This window comes from Arvicanthis niloticus, chromosome 23, assembly GCF_011762505.2.
Source record: "Arvicanthis niloticus isolate mArvNil1 chromosome 23, mArvNil1.pat.X, whole genome shotgun sequence".
In the NCBI taxonomy this organism is placed as follows: domain Eukaryota; kingdom Metazoa; phylum Chordata; class Mammalia; order Rodentia; family Muridae; genus Arvicanthis; species Arvicanthis niloticus.
Window position 1 is genome coordinate 44,470,577 of NC_133430.1, and position 23,265 is coordinate 44,493,841.

A 23,265-nucleotide genomic window follows, 5' to 3' on the forward strand; every position below is an offset into this window, starting at 1 on the left:
ATACCCAAAATACCAGCGCCTGGTGATGCATACCAGACTTTTGGAATGACTTTTGGAAGTCATTCATAGATACACCTTTCCCTCAGTTTTATATAATTTTGTATATACATACATGTGCATGTGTGGGAATTGGCTCTCTCCTTCCCCCCTGTGGGTTCCAGAGACTGAACTCAGGCTCTCACCCTGAGTAGCAGGCACCCTTACCTACTGAGTCATGTCTCTGACCACACAAGCAATTTTCTATGTATTTTGATAAAGTGACTCATCTATAAAGATAGTAATAATGATGACCAATGAATGTAGTTTAGCAGTGAGAGTAAACGTACCTTCTCAGATATACACCCTTGACAAAGGTGGGTAATCAAAAAAGGGTAGAGCTTAAAAGCCAATGGAAAAGCTATACACATGGACAAACCAACTTGGCAACATTGATTCTAAATAAGTGAACTTAGCTGCCTGATGCTGGGGCAGAAGTTCAGGTCTTACATCAATCAGTTTTAGGACTGTTTGGTATTGTAAGTTTTAGAGTGCTCATTCTTCAACACAATTCCACTCCAAAGTTGTGCAGAGACACAATGAGGAAAAGTTATCAATAAAATTGGAAAGTGATTTCTGCTCAAGAAATACATGGCCTTGAGAATGTGAGGAACGCCAACAATCTCATTACAGTGGAAAACTTCAAAGGAGGAGTCTGAGCTCTACTGCACATGGTGCCAAATGCATGGCTTTGCCTCTTTCTGATGCTGGAGATGAACCCAGAGCCCTGCACATGCCAGACAGGTGTTCTATGACACCAAGGGACATCTCCAGCCCGTGATTCCTTTGGAAAGATGTGTACATTTTGAAGTGTGTGTTTATCTGTGTGTTGACTTGTGCACACGTGAGTACAATTCCTATGGAGAACAGAAGGGGGCATTGGGTTCCTTGGAGCTGGAGATAGAGACCATTTTGAGTCACCCAAATGTGGGTGCTGGCTGGTGAACTCTGCAGCAACAATCCACACTGAGCCACCTCTCTCCAGTCCCTGTTTAAGTTTAAAAATTTACACATTTCTGCATATATGTACATATATAAAAGACATATAAAGAATATCACATTTAAAGTTTTTTGGGTATCTTTTTTTTTTTTTTTTTTAGTTTTCTGAGTCAGGGTTTCTCTGTGTAGCCCTGGCTGTCCTGGAACTCACTCTGTAGACCAGACTGGCCTTGAACTCTAAAGACATCTGCCTGCCTCTGCCTCCTGAGTGCTAAGATTAAAGGCAGATAGCCTGTCGGTGGTGGTACACACCTTTAATCCCAGCACTTGGGAGGCAAAGGCAGGCGGATTTCTGAGTTCAAGGCCAACCTGGTCTACAGAGTGAGTTCCAGGACACCCAGGGCTACACAGAGAAACCCTGTCTCAAAAAACCAAAAAAAAAAAAAAAAAAAAAAAGATTAAAGGCAGATGTTACCCACCACCACCCAGTTTAACATTTTTTTAAAGTCAGATGTACTGGACAGAGTGCTCAGGCCTGTGATCCCATTATTCTGAAAGAGTGGGGATGTGAGTGAGGCAAGAAGATTTTATGTTTTAGTCCAGTCTGAGCGACTTAGGGGCTTTATGTCACAAAATTTTAGGGCTGGAGATACAACTCAATTGTATCCTGAAGTGTTGCCAAGCCTGTACGAAGCCTTAGATTTAATTCCCAGCACTGCATAAACCAGAAATAGTAGCACACACACACACCTGTATCCCAGCACTTGGAAGTGAAGGCAGAAGGATCAGAAATTCAATAATATTCTTGGCTATACAGTGAACCCCAAGTCAACCTGAGCTATAAGACCATGTCTAAAAAAAAAAAAAAAAAAGTATCTGTAAACAGGTCAGTTACAGGGTACCTACCTGCTCCTCTAGTGCTTTGTCCAACCAAGAATGTTTCACACTCACATCTTACCATATGCTTTGAAAGTCATTTTAGACCTTTTTTTAAGTCAGATAATCAGCCCAGTTTCCCTCTTGAATAAGTTTTTTCCTTTCTTTCTTTTTTCTTTTCTTTTTCTTTTTTTTTTTTTTTTTTAGATTTTACTTCTTATATATGATGAGTACACTGTAGCTATCTTCAGACACAGTAGAAGAGGGCATCAGATCTCATTACAGATGGTTCTGAGTCACCATGTGGTTGCTGGTAATTGAACTCAGGACCTTTGGAAGAGCAATCAGTGCTCTTAATCTCTGAGCCATCTCTCCAGCCCATTTTAGTCCTATTCTGTGAATGCAGGCAGAGTGTTCCATCATTTCAAAACAGTCAGGAATTTTCTTTTCCCAGAAACAGACATTTAGACAAAAGCTAGAATTTCTTCCAGGGTTTAAATAGATTTCTTACTTCCTGGAAAGTATCATTTTTATCTGGGGGGGGGGGGGGGCGGAAGGGGGAAGCCTTCTTATCTAAGGCTCCCTTAACATATGCCTGTGGTGCCCTGTCTTGTACCTAAGTCAATGCTAACATGTAGGTTCCCTCAGACTACTCACAAGGTCCCTTCCTCCCAGGTACCCAGTCCCTTATCCAGCAGATACAATATATACCCCCCTCTCTGCTCTCCACACAGCCAGCCTTGGCAGTTTGGAATAAATAGCCACAGAGTAGCTCTTTGGGTTTCCTTACCCATTTCACTCACTATCTGCTGCTGTCTTTCCTGTAAAACAGGAAATCTGAAAGCTAATGTGGCAGTGCCTGTAACTGCAACATTAGGAGACAGGCAAGAGAACCCTAAGTTCAAAGTCATCTTCCACTCTGTAGGAAACTAGATAGCCTGGGCTACAGGAGACCATCATAACCCCTACTTCCTCTCCTCCCAACACACAAGAGCCTGCATAGTCCCACCACTTGGGAAGCTGAATACTTCTGAGGGAGGCGTTTATAGGAAACAGAAGAAGTGCATCAAACAAAGAAAAACAAGTTGTCTTATAGACCTAACATGTTCTTTCTCATTATAGGGAATATAAATTCAAAGAAATAAGCTAAAAGCAGAAACAAAGGTAAAAACTTGACCAAGTCAGCTCAGTCAGTCAACAGGTTCTCCAGTTCAGAAGTGGGGATTAAAAAAAAGACACTTAGACAACATTGTAGCCTGACCCCAGAAAGGTCTGAGACTGAAGGCTGGGGCAGGTTTAGTTTTTCCCAATTTGCATTTAAACTATTTTAAATACAAGCAAGTATTTAGGTCAGTTCTAGGTTGAGGAACTAGGGATACAATAAATGCAAATAGTGAAGGAACAAGCAAGGCAGTAAACACAGTCCTGTGATCACTCCCATGCTCTGTTACTAAGGGCTTGTCAGGATGACCAAAATATGAGCCTACTTCCCTGTCCTTGCCCATATTCATGCCTGAAGCCTACTTCTTTGTTCTAGCCTAAGACTTAGATTCCTGACTGAAATTGCTTCTCTAATTTAGCCTAAAATTAGATTCCTGCCTGAACTTACTTCCTTGTCATGGCCCAACATCAGATTTCTGCCAAGCAGCCACCTGTCCACAAAAACTAGCAAAGGTAGCCAAACCACAGTCCATGTTATGTGCAGTGTCATCCTGAAACCCATGTATACCATATATACAAGGTGAAAGACACAATTCTTATGGTTTTCAATCTTTAGAATTTGCCAATGGGATGTCCAAAGTTAACCTGTAAGCCCCACCTGCCCAGGAACCAGGTCATTTCCTGGAATGCTTGGGATTCTTGGGAGATAAGCTTCATGGAAAGTAAGATGGCCTATAAATTTGTCCTTCCAAGTCCCTGCAATACATGGCTAGAAGCCATTCCAACTGGGAAATTCCTGAGGAATGTTCCTGACCAGAGTCCATTTCTTCTTAGTCAGTATTGAATATTTAATAAATACTTGCATTAACTTTGGGCCAAAAGAGTGGACTTGTTTTTTCTGGTGAGTCTCAGGATTAACAGAGTTTTCTGGTGAAGGACAGAACTAACACTAGATATAGTGCCACACTCTTATACTTCCATCATTCATGAGGTAATTGTATGTCAGCTGGGAGATGGTGGTGTGCGCCTTTAATCCCAGCACTAGGGAGGCAGAGGCAGGCAGATCTGACTTCTAAGGCAGCAGGAACCATGAAGTGAGCTGTAAGAAGCCAGCCAGGGCTAGACAGGGAGACCCTGCCACAGAAGAACAGAACATGCCCAAGTAAAGGTTCCTTAAACTTGTTATCCTGCCCTCAAAATCTTTTCTATATTCAGCTTTGTCATCCAGAACATGGAAGCTCTGCTTCCCATGTGTCGACCCCACACTTTTGCTTTCCCCTCAGCCATGACTGTTTTCTAGAATCTGAGACAGGGTCTCACTGTGCAGCCCCAGCTGGCCTGAACTAGCTACTATACCAGCTGGACCCTCAACTTCAAGGACTTCCTGGCCCAGACTCCCAAGGGCTGGGAATTAAGGCCGGCACCACCAACCTCTGCCAACATCACTGCCAGCTGCTAGCCCTACCACCTGAATGTTTCTGCTCAAACTGCTCAGCTGCCTCCACCTCAGATTTCTGAGACATGCCACATGCCCCCAGGAAGTACTGAGGGTAACAGCTTTGCAGTTAGTCCCAGCCCTCCTACAATAACCCCCCCTCCTCTCAAAGAGTCTCTAGCCGAAGTCTGAAGTAGCTACTGGCAACTGGATACAATCTGCTTTGTTTCAACTTTAAATTCGCTTTACATGCCAATCCTAGCTCCCATCTCCTACCAACCCCACCCTTACAAAACCTTCCCTCTATTGCCCCCTCCCTTTCTAACAGAAGGGGAGCCCCCACCCTTGGGATCCACCAGACCTTGGGACATCTAGTCCCAGCAGGGCTAGGTACCTCTTCTCCCATTGAGACCCACCAAGGCAGTCCAGGTAGGGGGAGGGGTATCCAATGGCAGGGAACAGAGACTAAGCCAGCCGCAGACACATTTGTTAGGCGACCAACATGAAGACCAAGCTGCACATTTGCTACAAATCTGTAGGGGACATAGGTTTAGCTCCTCCATGCTCCCTGGCTGGTAACCCAGTCTCTGTGAGCACCACAACCAAGCCTCTGAAAGCCAGTTATCAAGTTACAAGGCTACACACAGCAGTCTCCTCAAGATATAGTCAGGAGACTCCATGGCCCATCAAGGCATCTCTATGGAAACACCAGATGTACTGGGTTAAGCAGCATGATGGAAACATCTGATCTTGGGGTGCCAGGTTGGGGACCAACTATCCAAGACATTCCACCCTCCTTGGGGAAGATAGTGAGTGTCCAACAGAACTTGGCTGCTGGAGAGGTGCACTGTCCCCATTCCACCATTCAAACACACTCCCCAGGAATGCAAGTTTTTATTAGAATGCTTTAAATTGTGTTTGCAAACATTTAACACAAGAGGGGAACAAAAAGGCTCTACTTCATTCATTCATTCTCTTCCTAGGGCAAAAACAACCAGAAAGAAAGAAAAAGGGAGTCTTAGGCAGGCTGAGAATTAAGACAGGCTACCTTCCTCAGCCCAGGCAGACCCACCCCTGCCTCTAGGTTCTGGATTTGCAGGTGTATAACCATTTATCCTGGCTCATACCAGAGATGCATTTATAACATGATAAATGATTCCAAGACATCTGTTGGACGCTGAATTATGACATAACTGTCATCTAAAGAACTCTGACTCTCACACTCAAAAACCTCAGGACATTTCTGGGATAAGGCCATAGAGACATCTACAGAAGGCTGCTGTGTGGCAGCCTCACAGACTTCAATGAGAGACTGCCCATTGACAACCTGGTAGCCCTCCTCTGAAGTGTGCTGGGAGAAGGCTTCACCAGCCTTCAACTGAGCCAACTGGGTAGCATCAGCTACCACCCCACGATTCAGCTGGGTGGCGGCCTCACAGACCTTCACAGGAGACTGCTGGGTGGCAGCCTCACAGACCTTCACAGGAGACTGCTGGGTGGCAGCCTCACAGACCTTCACAGGAGACTGCTGGGTGGCAGCCTCACAGACCTTCACAGGAGACTGCTGGGTGGCAGCCTCACAGACCTTCACAGGAGACTGCTGGGTGGCAGCCTCACAGACCTTCACAGGAGACTGCTGGGTGGCAGCCTTGCTGACCATCACAGGAACCATCTGGGTGGAAGCCTTATGGACCATCACAGGAGCCATCTGGGTGGCAGCCTCGCTGACCGTCACAGGATCTGTCTGGGTGGCCACCTTACGGGCCTCCGTAAGACGACGCTCAACTCCAGCCTCCAGAGCCTCCTCTGAGTTGGAAGAAAGCAGTGTAGGCAGGCAGATTAAGACAACCACCCTGGAACCTGAAGGAGTAGGTGCTAAGGGTCCCTTAACACAAGGTCCTCTGGCTTTCTAGAACATTTCCAACACCCACTTCCCCAAGATTGAGCCCTCCCCAGGAGCCAAGACTTGCCTGGCAGGATAGTCCCACCCACTCTCGGCCCACACTTACTTTCCATCAGTTTCATGCGCCAATAGTGAGCCACATTAGAGAGCATCTGACCAACGTCCTTTTGAAAAGAAGGCGGCCCGAAGATCCAAATCTCAGCTCGTTTTTCAGGGCCCCACATGTTCACATGAATCACTGTCTGCAACATACTTTCAACATGCGGGATACGCTCTCCGTCCTTACCTGGACAGGGAGCAGGGAACCTGAGAATGAGGTGGCTTCCATTTCTTGGGGCCACAGCCACTGGAGAGGCTTTTCATTTTCAATGCAGGAGAACATTACATAGTCGGGGCGTACATAGAGGTCAGGAAAAGGTTACCTTTGCCTTTCCAGTTCACTTACCTAACATGATTTCCACTATGGACGGTTCCACGTACATTCTCTTCGGATCTTCCAGATACTCGACGTAGAACCACTTCGGCAGCTTGGTCTCTTCAATAATTTCAAATACATTACCTCCTTTGTGATTCAGTGGAACCAGCGTCTGAAACCTTCTGAGAGTGGCCATAGTGTACCCAGCAGTCTCACCGCAGAAAGCCTACACAACTCCAAAACCAGGGAGCCCAGAGCCCTATTTCAAGGGCTATTCACTGGCCTCTTCCCACTGGATCTCAGGTCTTCCAATTGGATGTCAGGTCTTGCTTCCCCCTCCCAGAAGCCCCACCTCTGCTCAAGGCAGCACTGGCTGCACCTGTGGGGGTGGGGGTGGGGGTGGGGGTGGGCAGCTTGCTGTTCCAGAGAAGCTGGTTTCTATTTTCAAGGTGTGTGTTGTCAGGTAGCATCAGACATCCTAAGTGTGAACCCAGGGAGATGATGACAGTAGACCTAACATCAGGACAGAGTGTTACCTGACTTCAAGGCCAGTTTAATCTCACAGGTGACTGGGCTGTGGTGGCAACGCCTTTAATCTCAACACTCAGGAGGCAGAGACAGGCTGATCTCTGAGCTGGAGGCTACACTAGTCTACAAAGGACAGCCAGGGCTACATGGGGGAAACTCTGTCTCCAAAAAATCAAAGTCTCAGTCACTGCACCTTAGCTCTGAGTTGCCTCTCCCTGGGTACCATGTTTCCATGTACTTTACAAAAATATTTGTGGGCTGAGAGATAGCTCAGTGGTGAAGAGCACTGACTGCTCTTGCAGAGGTCCTCAGTTCAATTCCCAGCAACCACATGGTGGCTCACAACCATCTGTAATGGGATCTGATGCCCTCTTCTGTGTGTCTGAAGACAGCTACAGTGTAGTCACATACATAAAGTAAGTAAATTAATACATCTTTTAAAAAACAAAAAAAAATCTTCTGTTAGCTGGGATGTGATAGTCTATGCCTTTAATCTGAGAACTCAGGAGGCAGAGGCAGGAAGATCTGAATTCAAGGCCAGCCTGGTCTACAGAGCGAGTTCCAGGACATCTGGGGCTACACAGAGAAACCCTGTCTCAAAACAACAACAAAAACAAAACCTGAAGTTACTGGCCTCCTGGGGTCAACAGTTTGGGTCTTATTTCCAGCCAGAAGAAAACCCCAAACTCTATCAGGCTCCTCTTTGTCCTCTCTGTAGAACCTCTCTAAGCCAAGGGAGGGTCCAGGCAACTATAGGTGTTTAATAGGCCAGAAAGAGTCCTGAGGTCTGAGAAGAATAGGAATTAAGAGGCAGAGACAGACATTCAGATGATTGCAGAGTGGACTTACTTCTGTGAGTAGGCAGAACAATGCTTAAAACTATCTTTGCTTAAAGCTTTACATTTTAAGATTTGTATTATTTTTATTATGTTTAATTACATGTGGGTATGTGTGTCTGTGTTGATGTTATGTACTAGTGAGGGCAAGTGTCCTGGTGGGACAGGATCATTGGCTCTTATGAGTCAGCTGACATGGATACTGGCAATCAAACTGAGTCCTCAGTAGAAGTACACGTTCTTAACTCCAAAGCTTCCCTTCAGCCCCTGAGACTCTCGAGACTACAATAGCTTCAACAGGAAATCTATATATTCACAATCTGGTCAAACTGGTGAACAGTGCACATCTTTTTTTTTTTTTTTTTTTTTTTTTTTTTTTTTTTTTTTTTTTTTTGGTTTTTCGAGACAGGGTTTCTCTGTGTAGCTCTGGCTGTCCTGGAACTCACTCTGTAGACCAGGCTGCCCTGAACTCAGAAATCCGCCTGCCTCTGCCTCCCAAGTGCCGGGATTAAAGGCGTGCGCCACCACCGCCCGGCCAACAGTGCACATCTTAACAAGATAAAGTCCTTGTGATTTTATTGAAGTGGCTATAGCATCCATTTTTGGTTTTGTTTGTTTGCCTGCTTTGGAGACACTCTCACACAGTAGCCCAGGCCACCTGGGCCTCACCATATAGCCCAAGTTCCCCTCAGACTTAGGATCCTCCTGTGTCAGCTTCCCAGATGCTGGGGTTACATGCATGTACACCATGCCTGGCTAACAGTTGTGAACAAAAGATTTTCTTTTCTGTTTTCTTTTGAAACATCGTCCCACTGTTGGTATTTTGGGATGCTCAACACAAAGGCAGCCCAAACCAAACCAGTATCTGTTGCTTGGACACTGAAAAGAATTCCAGAGTAGCAGGCAATGGTAGCACAGACCTGTAATTCCAGAACTTGGGAGACAGAGCCAGGTCAAATTCTGTGAGTTCTAGGACAGCCAGGGCTACATATACATAGAAAATATCTTTAATAGAAGAAGAAGGAAGAAGAGGAGGAGGAGGAGAGGAGGAAGAGAAGAAGAAGGAGGAGGAAGAAGAAGAGGAGGAGAAGGAGGAGAAGGAGGAGAAGGAGGAAGAGGAGGAAAATTGTAGGACTCCCCAGTTTCTGAAGGAGAGGATGTTTTACTAAAGGTTTTTGTGGGGTGGGGGAGTATAAGACATGGTTTCTCTGTGTAGCCCTAACTGTCCTGGAACTCACTCTGTAGACAAGGCTGGGTTTGAACTCAAATGATTGGCCTGCCTCTGCTTCCTGAATGCTGGGATTAAAGGTGTATGCCTGCCACATACACCCCCAGGAGCCCCAACCCCCAACTCTGCCCACTTCCCAACCCACCTTAATCCTATATCCTGGACGGAATACTCAAAATACCAGTGCCTGGTGATGCATACTAGACAGCCTCTCTTTTGGAAGCCATTCATAGATACACTGTTCTTTCAGTTTTATAAAATTTTGTATACACATGCACATGGATGTGTGGAAATTGGCTCTCTCCTTCCCCAGTGTGGCTTCCAAAGACTAAACTTGGGCCCTCAGCCTGGGTAGCATGTGGAGAGCTTTTAGGGCAGCTTGTTGGGAATCTGACATTTGCCAAGGACAAGGAAATAGCCTTTAGGTGGGAATCTGACATTGGACCATGACAAGGAAGTAAGTTCAGGCAGGAATCTAATTTTAGGCTAAATTAGAGAAGCAATTTCCCTCAGGAATCTAAGTCTTAGGCTAGAACAAAGAAGTAGGCTTCAGGCATGAATATGACTTTGGACTAGGACAGGGAAGTAGGCTCAGATATTCTTGTCATACAGATGAGCTCTTTGATACAGTGGTTGTAAGAGTGGTCATGGGACTTTGTTTATTGCTATGTTTGTTCCTTGACTATTTGCAAGTATTGGATTTCTCGTTCCTCTACCTAGAACTGACCTAAATACTTTCATGTAATTAAAATGGTTTAAAAGCAAATTGGGAAAAAATAAACCCGCCTCAGCCTTCAGTCTCAGAACTGGCTGGGATCATGCTGCAATATTGTTGAATTGTCTTTTTCTTTTAATCCTCACTCCTGTGCTAGGAAACCTGTTGACCAACTGAGCTGGGTTGGTCAGATGACACCTCATCGCTGGAGCTCCAGTAAGTGGGGTACAGTGAAGGACACCGAGGGAATTGGAAGTGCGTGCAGAGGAAAATTTGGACCAGCAGTGAATAAACCTTGTAGAAGGACAAGGTAATGGTAAGCTGTTTTTTGTGTATGTCTTTAGGGTCATGCTAAAATCTAGAGGAGTGAAGGTAATTCTCATAGATGCTTTTAGTCTTTGGACCCTGATTAGAGATAGTTTACACCCTAGACATGGGTTTGAGAAAAGCAGTCCTCCCCGACTATCTGGTGATGCTTTGGCGAAAGAGAAGGAAAATGAACGTAAGGTGTCTCAGCTCTCCTAGGAACAGGCAGAGGTCAGGAGAGTCCTGCCTCCTCTCTGGCTCCTACTGGAGAAATGTTTAATTCTGGACTCCTTATGTAGGATATCTGGGTCCCTTTGGTGGGACAGCTAGTCTTCTTCCCTCTCTGTCTATTGTCTGTCCTTGGTGCACCAATCTGTCCATGTCTGTGTCATGTCTCTGTTTTTGTTTTGTTGCTTGAATGTTCTGTGTTCCATGTTCAAAAGAAAAAATGGTTAAAACTTTATCTGCTGGTTGTTCAGCCTTTGATTCAGTTTTTAACTAGTTTTTAAAAAAAAGAAGAAAGAAAGAAAAGAAAAAGGGAAAAGAAAAAGTAAAAAGAAAAAGCAGTTTCAATTGGCCTTTGGATCCCTGCACCTGTGGTTAGGAGTCTAGCACAGCTGGAGAAGCCCTGCCATGGTCTGTAAAAGCTGCTCTTAAAGGGGCCAGCAGGGTTTTTGTTGTTGTTGTTGTTGTTCTTTGTTTGTTTTTTTAGCTTTTATGGTAAGGAGCTGATGGTTGTTTCTCCTAGAAAAATCTGTGACTATGATTATTGGGTTCAGGAGGTGACAATGTGCTTCTCTTGAAATTACAGCTAGAAAAAGTACAAATTTTGTCTAGTTTAAATAAGTAAATGTGTGCAGCCACTTCATTTTTTTGTTTCTGACTGGTTTTAAAAGTATAAATATGTTCTACATGTCTTGAGTATAGATTATTGGCTTATAAGTTATTGGGTACAATTAAAAACTCGTAACATTGGTAACAGGAAGTTGGTTTAAAACTGGTGACTCAGGGTTGGAGTCATTCTGAACAGCAACACGTGGCATGAGCCGACCCAGGGAAACAGGTCTCTAAAGACACGTCTAAACTAGGTGATATTTTATGTATCATAAAGACTTATAAAAGATTTAGGGCAGTGTCTCTTTGAGGTATTGGAGGCTGCACTGTCTTGTGTTTGTGTGCAGGAACTGGCAGCCAAACTCTGTAGCATGGGGGTGATTCAGTTGGTGTTTTTAGAGACTGGATTGTTCCTTGGAGGTTGAGTTTTGCTTTCCAAAGTTATGGTTGTGCTCTGGTGTTACAAGGGAAACCTGAAGATTGTGGTTGAACTGCCAGTGTCCCATTGGCTGCAGTCTGCAGTTAGATCACAGGTTCGGGGTTTTAACTCACACATATTTGTAATTAAGAAATGCGGCAGGTGGAAACTGTTGCATGGTTTGCTGCAGAGGGTTGATGAGGATATGGCACTTGTGAGGGCACAGCAGCCTGGCTGCCTGCTCCAGCTGCCATTCCGGGAAATGCACACAGAGTTACTATAGATTTGGAGGGTCGTTTTTATACTGTTCCTTTACACTCTGGCGACTGTGGGAGGTGTGCATTTAGTGAGCTTACTTCTAATTCTGAAGAATCCAGGAAGCAACGATTGGAAAGTTTTGCCTTAGCCTTACATTATGTAAAAAATGTTGTTGCTGCTTCAATACAAGGAGTTTGAATTTTCAGTGTATATTATTCATTATATGGATATTTTATTAGCTGATTCCTCTGACAGAGTTTTACTACAAGCCTTTGCTTGTACAAGCTTTAAAATCTTGGGGAGTGCTTGTTGCTCCAGAAAATATTCAAAGGCAATATCCTTTTAATATTTGGGACCTCAGTTATATCCTAAGCAGATTGTGGCAGAGAAAATTCCAATAAGAAAAGATAGTTAGGGCTGGAGAGATGGCTCAGCAGTTAAAAGCACTGACTGTTGTTTTGGAGGTCCTGAGTTCAATTCCCAACAACCACATGGTGGCTCACAACCATTTGTTTTTCGTTGTTTTTGTTTTTTGAGACAGGGTTTTTCTGTGTAGCCTGGGCTGTCCTGGAACTCACTCTGTAGACCAGGCTGGCCTCAAACTCAGAAATCTGCTTGCCTCTGCCTCCCAAGTGCTGGGATTAAAGGCGTGCACCACCACTGCTCACAACCATTTGTAGTGGGATATAGTTCCCTTTCTGGCTTGCAGGTATACATGTAAAAAAAAAAAAAAGTTTGCTTTTAATGATTTTCAAAAGTTGTTAGGAGATATTAATTAGCTAAGACCTCATCTTAAGCTTACCATAGGAGAACTTAAACCTCTATTTGATACCCTCAAAGTGGATGTAAATCCTAATGCCCCCGATAATTAACTGATGAGGGGTGGATAGCTTTGCAGAAGGTGGAGGAAGCTATTAGCCAACAACAGATACATTACACAGACTAGTCAATTGTTGGCTGTTTGCATTATTGCTACTCATGTGCCCACAGAAGTTCTTTGGCAAAAGGGACCATTAATGTGGATTCACCTTTCTTCAACTCCAAGTAACATTTTAACACCCTATTATGAAGTTGTTGATGTATTAATACAGAATTGTAGGATAGAATCAAAAAATATTTTGGGAAAGAACCTGATGAAATATTTATTCCTTGTTCCAAACAGCAGTTAAATCAGTCATTGCAAAATACCAATTTTTGGTCTGTTGCATGTGCCAATTTTTCAGGCAAAATTGATAATCATTATCCAAAAGACAAGTTGTTACAGTTTTCCTCTATGCATGCCTTTGTATTTTCTGTAAATTTATACATGCAGCCCATAGAAAATGTGCTTACGCCGGGCGGTGGGGGCGCACGCCTTTAATCCCAGCACTTGGGAGGCAGAGGCAGGTGGATTTCTGAGTTCGAGGCCAGCCTGGTCTACAGAGTGAGTTCCAGGACAGCCAGGGCTACACAGAGAAACCCTGTCTTGTAAAACCAAAAAAAAAAAAAATGTGCTTACTGTATTTACAGATAGCTCATCTAATGAAAAGGCAGCATATGTTATTGGATCACATGTTCATTCTCTAGAGTTTCCCCATGCTTCAGCACAAATATTTGAACTACATGCTGTAGTTACTGTTTTTGAAATGCTGAAAAACCAAGCTTTTAATTTGTATATTGTTAGCCAATATATAGCTTATGGTTTACAATTGCTTGGAATTGTTCCTTTTTTAGATATTGCTAATTCTCAAATTTTATAATTATTTATGCAACTACAACTCAATTTAAGAGAATGCACTGCTCCTTCATTCTTTAGGACATTTAAGAACCCATACTGGATTGCTTAGACCCCTTAGGTCAATGCCACAGCAGATTTGTATACCAGAAAGGTTATAGGCCTTATATAGGAACAGTTAGCCAAACAATCTCATTCTTTACATCATCAAAATAGTAATAGCTTGAGACAATAATTTAATATTTCTAGAGAATGCACAAGTCAAATTTAAAGACTTGTCCTCAATGTCCTCAGTTTCTTCCTGGACCACACAATGGTTTTAATCCTTCAGGACTTATAACTAATCAATTATGGCAAATGAATGTTATATTTATGATTTTGGAAAATTAAAATATGTACATGTGACTATTGACACCTTTTCTGGCTTTCTAGTTGCAGCTGCTTTAACAGGAGAAGCAACTAAAAATGTAATCAGTCATTGCCTACATTGTTTTTCTATGCTAGTTGTTCCAAATCAGATTAAACAAATGCTATTACAGTCAAACATTTGGTATGTTTTATCAACAATTTAATATTATCCTATTACTGCAATCCCTTTTAATCAAGGAGAAGGTATTAAGAAACAGGTGTTGTGGAACTTTAAAAACAGTATCTTCATAAAATGAAAAGGGGAAGTTACATCCCCATACATCACTAATTTATTTAGATCCTGTCCTTTCATTTAAAAATTTTAAAATTTGGATGCCAAGGAACTCTCTGCTGAGTGTCTATGGCATCCTACAACTAGACATACTTATGCCTAGATGAAAGGATCCACTTACAGGCATATGCCATGACGCAGATTAGGTGTTTAATATGGGGAAGAGGAATGTTTGTGTTTTTTCTGCAGGATGCTGAAGGAATATGCTAGCTGCCAGAATGATTGGTGAGACATGCTGATGCTAAGACAAAGAATGATGCTAGCCTGTGAGCTTTGAGATTGCCCTGACAATGGTGACGGGGAAGCTATATTGGACACATGTTCCTGACCCACCTTTGCTTGCCTATATCCCAGATTGGACAAGCTGCCTTGCTTCAAGTGTAAGGCCCCCACGAAGGGAGGACCTCACCCAAGCCTCAAGCCACCCATTAACTCACAAGACACCGAACTTGATGCAATCAGCAAGAGGTATATTTCGATCAACATGTTGAGGTCAAGACCCATGACCCACACAGGGGTAGTGGGGTCTGACCCCAGGGCTTTGGAGACAGAATTTAAAGCCAAAAACCACAACTTAGGGAACCACAACCCAGAGGGAGTGAAGGAAGCTTATTGGAGAGCACCTGTGGAAAGTCCCAGCCCATTATTCGGTTTGTGACAGGGTCCAAGGAACAGTCATGGGGAACATTTTGTATAGGCTATTCGCTAAGAGCCTATTCGTAACCAACCATCTATCTTGTGGTCAGCCAAGTTCCTGAAACATAGAGCTCACGACCAAGCTGACCTGCACTCTTAGTTCTGTTCAGTCTGCTAGATGGTTTTGAAATTTTTTTTAACCCTTTCACAAGCCTTTAGACCTTGTGGGACAGAGAATCAAAAAGAGAAGTTATAATGACTCTTCTACTTCCTTTAATGTGACCAGTTATTCAGACTCATTCATGGACTGGTTTAGCAATCAATCCATTATTAGAAATGACAGTCTTCGTTTGGAAGGCTGGTCCTGGACATTTTCAGAGACATATTTGGAAGTTAGCTGCAGTTCTCTATGATGTTAGCAAATAGATAAAGTTGGGGCAGGATCTGGATTTCGAACAGGTGTTAGCACATGTGTTATAAGGCTCCTTTGTCATGTTAAAATTACTTTTGTTTCTTCTACATTATTCAGTGCAAGTTGTATTGATTGTACAATTTCAAATTGTGTTAGTGTGTTGAAACCTGGCCTGTCTTTTATGGCGGTTTATATACCAGCTTTTGTTTTATTGCCTGTGAGTATTGCAGAACCTTGGTATTCTGAAAAAAAAAAAAAAAAAAAAAAAAAGCTTGCAAGTACTGGAAGAAGTGAGTCAGGCTTTAAGCAGAAACAAGAGGATAGTGGGCATGGTTATTGTTGGCATAGCAGCTCTGATTGCTTTGTGTTGACAGAAGAAGCTAAGACAGCTACCTTTGTTAATCATCTAGAAAAAAATGTTAATGTTCCGAGTATTCAAGAGGATTTAGATAGACATTTGGAACAATGAATTGATGCTCTTTATGATACTATTCAAATTATTGGAGAGGAGGCTCAGGGTTTAAATGTAAGGAGCCATCTCGAGTGCCATACCAAATACCAATGGATTTGTGTTACTTCTAAAATTTACAACAACAACCACTATAATTGGGAAAAGGTTCGAAGACACTTGCAGGGCATTTGGCATAATTCTAACAGCTCTCTGGATGTTTTAGCTTTGCACACTGAGATTATGAATTTAAAGAATGCTGCTCCACTGAGCTTTGATCCAGCAGGTACTGCTGATGAGATTATTCATGGCCTGAAATCAGTATATCCATCTTGGTCAAGCTTCAAGAATGGCATGCTAGCCCTTTTTGTCCTGGGAATACTTTTATTCCTGCCCATCATGTTAAAGCTTGTCTTTAACAACATCAACATGTTGGCAGCCAAAGTACATGGCTTGAAACTACAAATGGATCCCCAGATTTAACAGGCTGACAAGTCAAGGATTGGCAACCTTCTGGAGCACCTTACCAACCTAAGACAGAAGTGCATTGCTTTTGATAATGCATGTTCCATGAGTGAAAAGAGCATTCCTGTCATGACCTAACACAGGCTCAGTCTTGTTAAACAAAATAAAATGGGGAAATGTGGAGAGCTTTTGTGGCTGCTTGTCAGGAATTTGACATTGGCCAAGGACAAGGAAATGGGCTTTAGGCAGGAATCTGACTTTGGGCCATGGCAAGGAAGTAAGTTCAGGCAGGAATCTAATTTTAGGCTAAATCAGAAGTAATATAAGTCAGGAATCTAAATCTTAGGCTACAACAAAGAAGTAATTTCAGTCAGGAATCGAAGTCTTAGGCAAGAACAAAGAAGTAGGCTTCAGACATGAATATGACTTTGACTGGGACAGGGAAGCAGGCTCAGATATTTTGTCATCCTGATGAGCCTTTAGAAACAGTGATCAGGGGACTTGGTGTATTGCCGTGCTTGTTCTTTGACTATTTGCAGTTATTGCATTGCTAGTTCATCAACTTAAGAACTGACCTAAATACTTGCATGTAATTAAACTGGTTTAAAAGCAAATTGGGAAAAAAATAAACCCGCCTCAGCCTTCAGTCTCAGAACTTGCTGGGATCATGCTGCAATATTGTCTAGTTGTCTTTTTCTTTTAATCCTTACCCCTACACTGGATAACCTATTGACTGACTGAGCTGGCTGGTCAGTAACAGGCACCCTTACCTACTGAGTCATGTCTCTGACCATACAAGCAATGTTCTATGTATTTTGATAAAGTGACTCATCTATAAAGATAGTAATAATGATGACCAATGAATGTAGTTTAGCAGTGAGAGTAAATGTACCTTCTCAGATATACACCCTTGACAAAGGTGGGTAATCAAAAAAGGGTAGAGCTTAAAAGCCAATGGAAAAGCTATACACATGGACAAACCAACTTGGCAACATTGATTCTAAATAAGTGAACTTAGCTGCCTGATGCTGGGGCAGAAGTTCAGGTCTTACATCAATCAGTTTTAGGACTGTTTGATATTGTAAGTTTTAGAGTGCTCATTCTTCAACACAATTCCACTCCAAAGTTGTGCAGAGGCATGATGAGGAAAAGTTATCAATAAAATTGGAAAGTGATTTCTGCTCAAGAAATACATGGTCTTGAGAATGTGAGGAACGCCAACAATCTCATTACAGTGGAAAACTTCAAAGGAGGAGTCTGAGCTCTACTGCACATGGTGCCAAATGCATGGCTTTGCCTCTTTCTGATGCTGGAGATGAACCCAGAGCCCTGCACATGCCAGACAGGTGTTCTATGACACCAAGGGACATCTCCAGCCCGTGATTCCTTTGGGAAGATGTGTACATTTTGAAGTACACAGTGTTTATCTGTGTGTTGACTTGTGCACACGTGAGTATAATTCCTATGGAGAACAGAAGGGGGCATTGGGTTCCTTGGAGCTGGAGATAGAGACCATTTTGAGTCACCCAAATGTGGGTGCTGGCTGGTGAACTCTGCAGCAACAATCCACACTGAGCCACCTCTCTCCAGTCCCTGTTTAAGTTTAAAAATTTACACATTTCTGCATATATGTACATATATAAAAGACATATAAAGAATATCACATTTAAAGTTTTTTGGGTGTCTTTTTTTTTTTAGTTTTCTAAGTCAGGGTTTCTCTGTGTAGCCCTGGCTGTCCTGGAACTCACTCTGTAGACCAGACTAGCCTTGAACTCTAAAGACATCTGCCTCTGCCTCCTGAGTGCTAAGATTAAAGGCAGATGTTACCCACCACCACCCAGTTTAACATTTTTTTAAAGTCAGATGTACTGGACAGAGTGCTCAGGCCTGTGATCCCATTATTCTGAAAGAGTGGGGATGTGAGTGAGGCAAGAAGATTTTATGTTTTAGTCCAGTCTGAGCGACTTAGGGGCTTTATGTCACAAAATTTTAGGGCTGGAGACACAACTCAATTGTATCCTGAAGTGTTGCCAAGCCTGTACGAAGCCTTAGATTTAATTCCCAGCACTGCATAAACCAGAAATAGTAGCACACACACACACCTGTATCCCAGCACTTGGAAGTGAAGGCAGAAGGATCAGAAATTCAATAATATTCTTGGCTATACAGTGAACCCCAAGTCAACCTGAGCTATAAGACCATGTCTAAAAAAAAGTATCTGTAAACAGGTCAGTTACAGGGTACCTACCTGCTCCTCTAGTGCTTTGTCCAACCAAGAATGTTTCACACTCACATCTTACCATATGCTTTGAAAGTCATTTTAGACCTTTTTTTAAGTCAGATAATCAGCCCAGTTTCCCTCTTGAATAAGTTTTTTTCCTTTTCTTTTTTTTTTTTTTTTTTTTTTGATTTTACTTCTTATATATGATGCGTACACTGTAGCTATCTTCAGACATACCAGAAGAGGGCATCAGATCTCATTACAAGAGGGTTGTGAGTCATCATGTGGTTGCTGGTAATTGAACTCAGGACCTTTGGAAGAGCAATCAGTGCTCTTAATCTCTGAATCATCTCTCCAGCCCATTTTAGTCCTATTCTGTGAATGCAGGCAGAGTGTTCCATCATTTCAAAACAGTCAGGAATTTTCTTTTCCCAGAAACAGACATTTAGACAAAAGTTAGAATTTCTTCCAGGGTTTGAATATATTTCTCACTTCCTGAAAAGTATCATTCTTCTTATCTCTGGGGGGAAAAAAGCCTTCTTATCTAAGGCTCCCTTAACATATGCCTGTGGTGCCCTGTCTTGTACCTAAGTCAATGCTAACCTGTAGGTTCCCTCAGACTACTCACAAGGTCCCTTCCTCCCAGGTACCCAGTCCCTTATCCAGCAGATACAATATATACCCCCCTCTCTGCTCTCCACACAGCCAGCCTTGGCAGTTTGGAATAAATAGCCACAGAGTAGCTCTTTGGGTTTCCTTACCCATTTCACTCACTATCTGCTGCTTTCTTTCCTGTAAAACAGGAAATCTGAAAGCTAATGTGGCAGTGCCCTGGAACTGCAACATTAGGAGACAGGCAAGAGAACCCTAAGTTCAAAGTCGTCTTCCACTCTGTAGGAAACTAGATAGCCTGGGCTACAGGAGACCATCATAACCCCTACTTCCTCTCCTCCCAACACACAAGAGCCTGCATAGTCCCACCACTTGGGAAGCTGAATACTTCTGAGGGAGGCATTTATAGGAAACAGAAGAAGTGCATCAAACAAAGAAAAACAAGTTGTCTTATAGACCTAACATGTTCTTTCTCGTTATAGGGACCATAATTCAAAGAAATAAGCTAAAATCCAAGACAAACGTAAAAACTAGCGAATGCCATCCAATCAAAGTCCCTGTTATGTGCAGTGTCATCCTGAAACCCATGTATACCATATATACAAGGTGAAAGACACAATTCTTATGGTTTTCAATCTTTAGAATTTGCCAATCAGATGTCCAAAGTTAACCTGTAAGCCCCACCTGCCCAGGAACCAGGTCATTTCCTGGAATGCTTGGGATTCTTGGGAGATAAGCTTCATGGAAAGTAAGATGGCCTATAAATTTGTCCTTCCAAGTCCCTGCAATACATGGCTAGAAGCCATTCCAACTGGGAAATTCCTGAGGAATGTTCCTGACCAGAGTCCATTTCTTCTTAGTCAGTATTGAATATTTAATAAATACTTGCATTAACTTTGGGCCAAAAGAGTGGACTTGTTTTTTCTGGTGAGTCTCAGGATTAACAGAGTTTTCTGGTGAAGGACAGAACTAACACTAGATATAGTGCCACACTCTTATACTTCCATCATTCATGAGGTAATTGTATGTCAGCTGGGAGATGGTGGTGTGCGCCTTTAATCCCAACACTAGGGAGGCAGAGGCAGGCAGATCTGAGTTCTAAGGCAGCAGGAACCATGAAGTGAGCTATAAGAAGCCAGCCAGGGCTAGACAGGGAGACCCTGCCACAGAAGAACAGAACATGCCCAAGTAAAGGTTCCTTAAACTTGTTATCCTGCCCTCAAAATCTTTTCTATATTCAGCTTGTCATCCAGAACATGGAAGCTCTGCTGCTTCCCATGTGTCGACCCCACACTTTTGCTTTCCCCTCAGCCATGACTGTTTTCTAGAATCTGAGACAGGGTCTCACTGTGCAGCCCCAGCTGGCCTGAACTAGCTACTATACCAGCTGGACCCTCAACTTCAAGGACTTCCTGGCCCAGACTCCCAAGGGCTGGGAATTAAGGCCGGCACCACCAACCTCTGCCAACATCACTGCCAGCTGCTAGCCCTACCACCTGAATGTTTCTGCTCAAACTGCTCAGCTGCCTCCACCTCAGATTTCTGAGACATGCCACATGCCCCCAGGAAGTACTGAGGGTAACAGCTTTGCAGTTAGTCCCAGCCCTCCTACAATACCCCCCCCCCCCCCCCACCTCTCAAAGAGACTCTAGCCGAAGTCTGAAGTAGCTACTGGCTATCCAATGGCAGGAAACAGAGACTAAGCCAGGCACATGCACATTTGTTAGGCGACCCACATGAAGACCAAGCTGCACATTTGCTACAAATGTCTTGGGGGCCTATGTCCAGCCCCTGCACCCGCGCTGGCTGGTAACCCAGTCTCTGTGAGCACCACAACCAAACCTCTGAAAGCCAGTTATCAAGTTACAAGGTTTCACACAGCAGTCTCCTCAAGATATAGTCAGGAGACTCCATGGCCCATCAAGGCATCTTTATGGAAACACCAGATGTACTGGGTTAAGGAGCACAATGGAAACATCTGATCTGGGGGTGCCAGGTTGGGGACCAACTATCCAAGACATTCCACCCTCTTCTGGGAAGATAGTGTCCAACAGAACTTGGCTGCTGGAGAGGTGCACTGTCCCCATTCCACCATTCAAACACACTCCCCGGGAATGCAAGTTTTTATTAGAATGCTTTAAATTGTGTTTGCAAACATTTAACACAAGAGGGGAACAAAAACGGCTCTACTTCATTCATTCATTCTCTTCCTAGGGCAAAAACAACCAGAAAGAAAGAAAAAGGGAGTCTTAGGCAGGCTGAGAATTAAGACAGGCTACCTTCCTCAGCCCAGGCAGACCCACCCCCATTACTGCCTCCTCTAGGTTCTGGTTTTGCAGGTGTGTACTATTTATCCTGGCTCACACCAGAGATGCATTTATAACATGATAAATGATACCCATACAGCTGTTGCAGGCTGAATTATGACATAACTGCCATCCAAAGAAATCTGAGTCTCCCACTCAAAAACCTCAGGACATTTCTGGGACAAGGCCATAGAGACATCTACAGAAGGCTGCTGTGTGGCAGCCTCAAAGACTTCAATGAGAGACTGCCCATTGACAACCTGGTGGACCTACTCTGAAGTGTGCTGGGAGAAGGCTTGCTGCTAGGCAGCTTCACGGACCTGCACTGTATCCAACTCGGTGGCAGCCTCGGTAACAGCCTCGGTAACCTCCACTGGATCCACCTGGGGGGCAACTTCAAAGCCCGGCACAGGAGTTGGCTGCATGGCAGACTCAGAGACCATCACAGGATTCGGCTGGTTGGCAGCCTCGCTGACCACCACAGGAACCGTCTGGGTGGCAGCCTCGCTGACCATCACAGGATCTGTCTGGGTGACAGCCTCACGGACTGTCACAGGAGTCTCCTGGGTGGCCACCTTACGGGCCTCCGTAAGACGACGCTCAACTCCAGCCTCCAGAGCCTCCTCTGAGTTGGAAGAAAGCAGTGTAGGCAGGCAGATTAAGACAACCACCCTGGAACCTGAAGGAGTAGGTGCTAAGGGTCCCTTAACACAAGGTCCTCTGGCTTTCTAGAACATTTCCAACACCCACTTCCCCAAGACTGAGCCCTCCCCAGGAGCCAAGACTTGCCTGGCAGGATAGTCCCACCCACTCTCGGCCCACACTTACTTTCCATCAGTTTCATGCGCCAATAGTGAGCCACATTAGAGAGCATCTGACCAACGTCCTTTTGAAAAGAAGGCGGCCCGAAGATCCAAATCTCAGCTCGTTTTTCAGGGCCCCACATGTTCACATGAATCACTGTCTGCAACATACTTTCAACATGCGGGATGCGTTCTCCGTCCTTACCTGGACAGGGAGCAGGGAACCTGAGAATGAGGTGGCTTCCATTTCTTGGGGCCACAGCCACTGGAGAGGCTTTTCATTTTCAATGCAGGAGAACATTACATAGTCGGGGCGTACATAGAGGTCAGGAAAAGGTTACCTTTGCCTTTCCAGTTCACTTACCTAACATGATTTCCACTATGGACGGTTCCACGTACATTCTCTTCGGATCTTCCAGATACTCGACGTAGAACCACTTCGGCAGCTTGGTCTCTTCAACAATTTCAAATACATTACCTCCTTTGTGATTCAGTGGAACCAGCGTCTGAAACCTTCTGAGAGTGGCCATAGTGTACCCAGCAGTCTCACCGCAGAAAGCCTACACAACTCCAAAACCAGGGAGCCCAGAGCCCTATTTCAAGGGCTATTCACTGGCCTCTTCCCACTGGATCTCAGGTCTTCCAATTGGATGTCAGGTCTTGCTTCCCCCTCCCAGAAGCCCCACCTCTGCTCAAGGCAGCACTGGCTGCACCTGTGGGGGTGGGGGTGGGGGTGGGGGTGGGCAGCTTGCTGTCCCAGAGAAGCTGGTTTCTATTTTCAAGGTGTGTGTTGTCGGGTAGCATCAGACATCCTAAGTGTGAACCCAGGGAGATGATGACAGTAGACCTAACATCAGGACAGAGTGTTACCTGACTTCAAGGCCAGTTTAATCTCACAGGTGACTGGGCTGTGGTGGCAATGCCTTTCATCTCAACACTCAGGAGGCAGAGACAGGCTGATCTCTGAGTTGGAGGCTACCCTAGTCTACAAAGGACAGCCAGGGCTACATGGGGGAAACTCTGTCTCCAAAAAATCAAAGTCTCAGTCACTGCATCTTAG

The 23,265-nt window shown here is 44.1% G+C and overlaps 1 protein-coding gene and 1 pseudogene across 2 annotated transcripts in view; one reads left to right on the forward strand and one right to left on the reverse strand.

Annotated features, from left to right (window-relative positions):
- The window catches only part of L3hypdh (trans-L-3-hydroxyproline dehydratase), a 642,804-nt gene that overhangs the window by 600,332 nt on the left and 19,207 nt on the right, over positions 1–23,265 (forward strand). The window lies entirely within an intron of this gene.
- Positions 5,496–22,823, reverse strand: LOC143436657 (uncharacterized; annotated as a pseudogene). Its single transcript, XR_013106526.1, has 6 exons — positions 22,570–22,823; positions 22,231–22,410; positions 21,813–22,027; positions 21,600–21,770; positions 9,559–9,566; positions 5,496–6,171 (listed from the first exon to the last, which is right to left on the reverse strand). The product of XR_013106526.1 is annotated as an uncharacterized LOC143436657 (transcript).